The sequence below is a fragment of the Crocodylus siamensis genome, chromosome 4, assembly GCF_052110815.1.
Source record: "Crocodylus siamensis isolate JL-2025a chromosome 4, ASM5211081v1, whole genome shotgun sequence".
In the NCBI taxonomy this organism is placed as follows: Eukaryota; Metazoa; Chordata; order Crocodylia; family Crocodylidae; genus Crocodylus; species Crocodylus siamensis.
The window spans coordinates 85,868,552-85,876,327 of NC_143398.1; the positions used below are offsets into that span (position 1 = coordinate 85,868,552).

The window sequence follows — 7,776 nt, forward strand, 5'->3', positions numbered from 1 at the left end:
GTCTCTTCTAGAGTGCCCACTTCTCCCCACATCTTAATGCCATCCGCATATCTGAACAAGGTGCTTTTCACCCCCTCATCCAAGTCGCTGATAAAGATGTTGAACAGTATGGGCCTGAGGATCGAGCCCTGGGGGACTCCACTGCCCACATCACTCCAGGTCAAAAATAACTCACCCACCACCACACTCTGGGTGTGGCCCTCCAGCCAATTTGTGACTCATCTGCTGTGAAGGCATCAATGCCACAGTTGCCTAATTTTTTAATGAGAAGAGGGTGAGAGACAGTGTTGAAGGCGTTCCTGAAGTCCAGAAAGACTATGTCCACCGCAACACCTGCGTCCAAGAATTTTGTGACCTGGTCGGAAAAGGCAACCAGGTTGGTCTGACAGGACCTGTCCCTAATGAACACATGCTGGTTGCCCCTGAGCATAATCTCCCTTGCCGGTCCCTTGCAGATGTGTTCCTGGAAATTTTTCTCAAAGAGCCTCATAGATTTCACAGATTTCATAGACATTAGGGCTGGAAGGGACCTCGGGAGATCATCGAGTCCAGCCCCCTGCCCAAAGGGCAGGAAGTCAGCTGGGGTCATAGGATCCCAGCAAGAGAAGCATCCAATTTACTCTTGAAGGTGTTCAGTGTAGGTGCTTGAACCACATCTGATGGCAGACTGTTCCAGACCTTGGGGGCTCGGACAGTAAAGAAATTCTTCCTTATGTCCAGCCTGAAACGGTCTTGCAGGAGTTTGTGACCGTTCGACCTCGTCATCCCTTGGGGCGCTCTGGTGAACAAACGTTCCCCCAGATCCTGGTGGTCACCCCTGATAAACTTATAGGTGGCCATCAGATCACCCCTGAGCCTACGCTTTTCCAGGCTAAAGAGTCCCATGGCTCTCAGCCTATCATCGTAAGATCTGTTTTCCTGACCTCTGATCATGCGCGTGGCTCTTCTCTGGACTCTCTCAAGCTTCTCCACATCCTTTTTGAATTGTGGAGCCCAAAACTGGACACAGTACTCCAGCTGTGGCCTCACCAAGGCCAAGTACAAGGGGAGAATGACGTCCCGGGATTTGCTCGAGAAGCATCTATGGATGCAAGCCAGCGTTTTGGTCGCTTTACTAGCCACAGCATCATGTTGGAGGCTCATGTTCATCTTGTGGTCAATGATGACCCCCAAATCTCTTTCTTCTGTAGTGCTATCCAACGTAGCACTGCCGAGCCTATAAGGATGCTGCAGGTTTTTCCTCCCAAGGTGGAGAACCTTGCATTTTTCAGTGTTAAACACCATGAGGTTCTCGTCCGCCCATTTGCTGAGCTTGTCCAGGTCAGCCTGGATCACCTGCCTATCTTCTGGCGTGGATGCTTTGCCCCAAAGTTTGGTGTCACTGGCGAACTTGGCCAGTCCACTCCTGACTCCAATGTCCACATCATTAATGAAGATGTTGAACAGGATGGGTCCCAGGACAGAGCCTTGAGGGACCCCACTGGTCACAGGGCACCACGATGAGTGACTGCCATCGATTACAACCCTCTGGGTCCGACCACGGAGCCAGTTTCCCAGCCAGTGGATCGTGGTGGAGCCAAGGCCACAACTGGCCAGTTTGGCCAAGAGGTGATCGTGGGATACCAGATCAAAGGCTTTTTTGAAGTCAAGATATATGACATCAATCTCTTCTCCTCTGTCCAAGTGATAGGTCACCTGGTCATAGAAGGAAATGAGACTGGTCAAACAAGACCTACCCGCAACAAACCCGTGCTGGCTATCCCTTAGAATGTTAGACTGGGCCAGTCCATCAAGGATGGCCTTTTTAATAAACTTTTCTAAGATCTTCCCCACGATAGAAGTCAGGCTAATGGGCCTGTAGTTAGCCGGATCCACTCTCCTCCCTTTCTTGAAGATCGGTACCACATTGGCCTTCTTCCAGTCTTCAGGCACTACACCAGAGCGCCAGGAGTTTTCAAAGATCCGTGCCAGGGGCTGGGCTATGACGCTCACCAGCTCCTTGAGTACCCTGGGGTGCAGATTTTCTCAAAGAGCCTCCCTGGACCGAAGTAAGATTAATGGGCCTGTAGTTACCTGGGTCCTCCTTCTCCCTTTTTTGAAAATGGGGACCACATTAGCTCTTTTCCAGTCCTCTGGCATGTGGCAAGAGCACCATGAGCGCTTGTAAAGCCTTGCCAGAGGTCCCGCAATGACCCCGGGCCAATTCCCTCAGCACCCTGGGGTGGAGATCATCTGGACCTGCTGATTTAAATGTGTCCAGCCACACCAGAAGTTTCCTAACTAGGTCCTCCCTGACCTTGGGCCTGGCTGTGCCTCTCCTGAGAATGAAAGAACAAAAGAAAGAAAGAAAATTGCCTCCTCAATATGCACATTTTCCCACCAAAGTAAACTGGTTCTCATGACAGGTAGCTTCTACATGCAGCCTGCATGCCTGAGGGACATGGGAAAGGGAAGTGCTGGAATGGAGGCAGAGGCAGGTCCGCCTCAGGGGCAAAGATCAGCGCAGCACTTAGGGAAGCTCAGGGCTTAACTTGTGGCACGCCAGACAAAAAACGGTTAGCCACAACTAGCCTAGAACAAGCAATATTCACTCTTTGGAGGGACATATATGGGGCTAAAAGAACTAAACCATTGGGCTGCATAGTCTACAGCATTTGCTTCTAATAAGAAACATATATTAAAACATTCAGAAAATTACTAGGCAAGAAACAGGTAAATGATACATACATAATTTTAAATGTATTTTGCACATAGCTGTTCCTAAAACTAGCAGCTCCTCCCTTTCAGGCCTCTACAACTGAATTTACTGTAACTATGGTAGTCTAGCTTTCTGGGTAGAGAAATAAAATATGCAACTCAAACAATAAGTTACAACAAAAAAACAGAGATGTGGGGCAGAAAATTTTCCAGTGCTTTATTTTTCCATGGGAAATTTTCCATTTCTAAAAATTCATTGTTTCATAAAATTCATTAGTAACAATGAATGGATGGCAATACAATATTAGGCAAGCCTGGCAGTTTCAAAGCTGTAATTAATGTTTTTCAGGTGATTATCCCTAAGGAGTGTGTGAGAGAGTACATATTTGTTCTATTGATTGTGAGCAGGAGGATAAATACACTCACATAATAATCCAAGCTAAAAATCAAGTTATGAATTCACCCAATTGGCTGTGCAGGTCAGATCAAAAACAAAGCTAAAATTCTTATTTCATCTCAGACTGCAAGTGAAGTAAAACCAAAACTAAAACTGTGATTAATTTTTGTTTCACTTTCATTTCAGCAAACATACAGAACAGTGTCTCATTTTTCTTGACTCAGGGAAGTTGTAAGTGTTTGCATAAGAGTTGTTAGTTTTTAATGCTTTTGGTTTGAAGGAGTCATAATAATGCCTAATCAGAAAAAAACTAGTGTGTGGCATCATTATAGAGAAGTTCAAGCCACTGAAGGAAGAAAAAAGTTGGTAGATGTAAATATTGTGGGCAGGAGTATGCTAACAATACAACAAGAATGAAGAAATATTTAATAACATGTAGAAAATGTCCTGAAAGAGCACAAGCCATATACAGCAAGCTAATGCAACAAAGTGGTGGAACAACATCTGTATAGACTAGCATTTATGTTGTTTTAAAACATTATAATTTTAAAAGTTGTTAAAGCAACTCTGGACTATTATTTATTTAAAATATTTGTATCCTGCTTTTCTATTTTTCTACTTGTATTCTGCTTGTGCTAAGCACCCAAAGTGATTTAGGCTTAACAATATCTTTTTTTAAATACATAATAGATAAACAGTTAACTGTTTCAATCCCGAAGAGCAAGCTTAGTCCTCTGACTGAGAGGAGAGGCCAGACTATACTTCCCTTTGGCTCTGCAGTCCCAAGGCAACTGAGCAGCAAGCTGAGCAGCAGTGTTATTTCTGGAAGGGAGGAGGGAAGCAAGCTTTATGCTGGTTCTCCTTCTCTTTCTCATGCATGAGGCCAGACTGGACTAGGCTAAAATAAAAATCTTTTTCCCTTTTCATTGTTGGAACTTGGTAGCTCAACTGAAATAGCAGATTTGCAAAAAATGGAAAATAAAAATGTTGAGCTGCCAGGTCTGGGGGAAGAAGCAGGATCCTTGCTTTTAGGATCATTGTCACCAGATACGTGATCCACCATGAGTAGCTGTTCAAGATAATCAAGCTTTGTGGACAAAATGTTAAAAAATCAAGGAAAAGCAGATAAGACGTTAGCTCAAGCTATATTTGCAAGTGGTATATCTCTTTCTGTAACTGAAAATCAGTACTGGAAGGAACATTACAAACAAATTTGCCCATCATATAAGTTACCGTCACGTTATTATGGACACAGACAGATGGGGAGCGTGGCTCCTGCCAGACAGGGGGTGTGGCTCCAGCCCAAAATGCCGTCTGGCTGACCGTTCGCCATCTCTCCCTCTCAGCATCTGGCTGGCTGCGCGCCACAGCTCCCATCCCTTCCCCTGGCATCCGGCATGCTGTGGTGTTTTTTTATTTAGGTAAGCGTGCGGTTGGGTGAAAAATGTTGGGAAATGCTGGATTATGCCACCTTGGCTGCTCCACTTCGCCCCAGGACTCCCCAGCCTCGAGGCTGGGCTTTAGTGACCATAAGGACCACTGAATCCCACTGGGGAGCCAGCATTTTATTTTTTAGTAAGGTTGTTTTCTTTCTTTTGATTTTGCAGATGATGTATGATTTCACAAGTTTCCATAGACTCTGCAAAAATCACTAATTAAGTAGGCTCCTAATGACAAGATATGGTGTTTACCTTTGCCAGACCTGCAGTCCTGAATCATGCCATGTCAATTTCCACAGGGACATTCAGGGGCACAGACGGGGAAAGACAGAATCTGGGATCTGAGGCTGGTCTAGATTGGGCCTAAAGCCAGGTCCACCTGTGCCAGACCCAGCAGGTAGGGCGCCATACACTGCACGTGCCTCAGCCCAGCCCTGCACCCTGCCTGCCGACCTGTTGGGCTGCTCTGGAGTGTCACTGCACACAGCCCCCGCTGCAAACCGGCCTCATGTGCTGGACCCGGCCTGGGCAGCGGGCTCCGGGCAACGTGAGGGCTACGTGTAGGCGACGGGGCTGGAAGCAGCTCACGTGCCTGGTGCGGGGCACACGCTGTGGCACGCCCCGCAGGCGGCACGCGGGGCTGAGCTGTCGGCCTTCCCCTGCCTGCCTCGGGTAGCACTGCTGAACTGAGCGCCGCCGCACAGCGGAGCCGAACGGGGCATCGGCAGCCGGCGAGACCGGCCCGCGCTTCCTGCGCCACTTCAGCCCGGCCCGGCCTCGCCCTAGGGCCCGCGGCGCCTCCCTCCTTCAACGCCTCACTCGGATGGAAAACTCTGAGGCGCCACGAGCCCGGGCCCCGCCGCACCGCCCAGGACCCCCGCCCGCCACGGCCGCGCAGACACTCACCCCTCGGCAGCCACCAACCGTTTAAAAATGGCGCCTCGGCTCCCGCCACTGCCTGTCCCGCCCCCTCCCATGAGCCTTCCCGGGACCCGTCCGCTTGTCAACGGCCGGCACCAGGAGGGCCGCCGGGCCCAGCCGCCGTGGGGCACCACGGGAACGCGGAAGCGGGAGGCAGCGCTGGGAGACGCGCCGTTGCTGGGGAAACGGGTCGGGGCGCGGCGGGAGAGCTCAGCCCCGCCCCCGCCCCCGGAGGCAGGCGCTGAACCTCGGCTGTGACTCACTGCCTCTCCTGCCCCCTCGACCAACACATGCAGACCCCTGCCCTCTGGTTAGTGTGTGCGTACACACACACCCCTCTGCCAAAATCTCTCTGAAAATTGATTTCTGCTTAGAGGAAGAACTAAACTGGTTCTGGTGCAATAGGCCCCTTTTTGTGTCAGGGCAGTGGTTCTCAAATCTTTTCAGATTCAAGCCTCTAGGAAAACGCCAGCTCTAAGTTCTCCCTCTTTTTAAATGTGGAAAAATAATAGTAGACCAATTCTTCTGTTGCAAAGACCTCTGAAACCCCACACTGATGCTTTATCTCCACCCAGGATGCTTTTAACACATGGGTTCCTGTGTGAAATCTTTAGGTTTATACCTTGCGAATCATATTTACGCACCTAGCAGGGTAGGATAGCCTGTAGCACTCAAAAGGATCTCCAGGCACTCTGGTTGAGTTTAAGACAAGATAAATAAATAAATAAATAAGCTGCATCATGCCTGTCCCAAGGTCACATTATGTTTCCAACTCAGCAGAAGCATGTTCAAGATATCCAGATCACTACAAATAAATAAAAACAAGTTTTTTAAATGTGACAAAAGAATTACAATTACAATTACTTCCCCTAGGGGTTTTTATAACCCTAGGTACCAGAACTGCCCGTGTTACAATTTCCCAAAGATCAAGAACAGTAGGCGTAGATCATGTCTTTAATACTTGTCTCTCTACTAGAGAAACTCATGTACAGATTGATGATTCAGTACAGATTTTTATAACCACTTTATGATGAGTATCTTGACAATTTTAGGAGAGAGATGAAAACAAATCAAGTTTTTGAAGTAGCATGAAATCCATAGTGTTTCTATGCAATACCAAATTAACATGTAGTAACAAAAAATTGTATGGTTTTTCTCCCACAAAGCTAAAAAAGATGAATTCACACAAGTTTTGGATGCAAAGCAGTCCTTTAATAAAGTTTTAACACGTAGCTCTTCTGAAAAATGTGAATAAACAAGCATAAAGGGGTTCCAAATTCATTGTTGCTTTTGATTTCCATATCAAACATACTCAGTTTTAAAAGGATTTTTCATTTCCTGGCAGTCCAGGAAATACCATATAATTTTCAGTCTGAAATTCAAATGTGGCTCTTTCATCCTTCTGCATCATCTGTAGTAAAAGACACTGTGACCTAAATCCTACCCTTAGTAACATTTTTGCAATCCTTTGACTAGATAGCTGTAATGGGGATTAATTTACTAACTAACTGATTCTCTTGATGTGCAAGGAGCAGGAGCCCAAATAATTCCATACTGATCCTGCAAGTCTCATAAGTAAAGAAAAAAAATCCCTAGGGTAATTCTTTCTTTAGTCTTTAAAATGAGCAAATAGGTCTAGATACCAAGGAATAGCTAATATGTTGAATAAGGTGGAATTTTTACTTGAATATTGTCAAGGTAGCTCTACAGTAAGTTGGGTGCAAGATGGTGAGGATCATTATGCGCCTCTCCTCCCCTCCCCTCCTTTTTCTTCTCAGGCAGAGAAGGATCTTGCTTTGCGTGTGGCCTACTGAGATGAGGGGATTTTGGCCAATCTTTCCAAATGGCTACATAAGGGAGAACAACAAACAGATGGGACCAGTAGGAGTTGCAGGAAGGAGCAAAGAAGAAAAATCATGGGAAGAAAGAGATCAAATAGGAGATGTACCAAGGAATGAGGAAAAAAGCAGAAAATTAAGACCATAAATATTCCAGAATAGAGCAATAATAAATTGGACAGCAAAGCAGATTTTTTAGTTTTAGTTTTAAGGTGTGAGACCATGAGAAGGTGTTTTTTTTGTTTGTTTTTTGTTTTGTTTTTTACAGTTATTCAAAATATCCCCAATAATTAGAACTCAAAAGTCATAAAAAAAATAAAACCTTCCTATTACAACTTTCATGTACTTTTTCGAGGTAGCAAATCCTCCCCTTTCAAAGACAAAATTTAAATTGTCCTTAAGTAAGAAAAAATGGAAAATAATATATTGGGGGGAGAGGGAGAGAATGACACCACATACAGCAACCTGTTTGTTTTTTTTTAAA

At 46.1% G+C, this 7,776-nt stretch overlaps 1 protein-coding gene across 2 annotated transcripts in view; it reads right to left on the bottom strand.

Annotated features, from left to right (window-relative positions):
• The window catches only part of CEP83 (centrosomal protein 83), a 53,250-nt gene extending 47,679 nt beyond the window's left edge, over positions 1-5,571 (bottom strand). For both annotated transcript variants that reach the window (XM_090042704.1, XM_090042702.1), the window contains exon 1: positions 5,440-5,571. The gene's annotated coding sequence lies outside the window, so the exon portion shown is untranslated. The remainder of the gene's footprint in view (positions 1-5,439) is intronic.
• Positions 5,572-7,776: the final 2,205 nt, after the last annotated feature.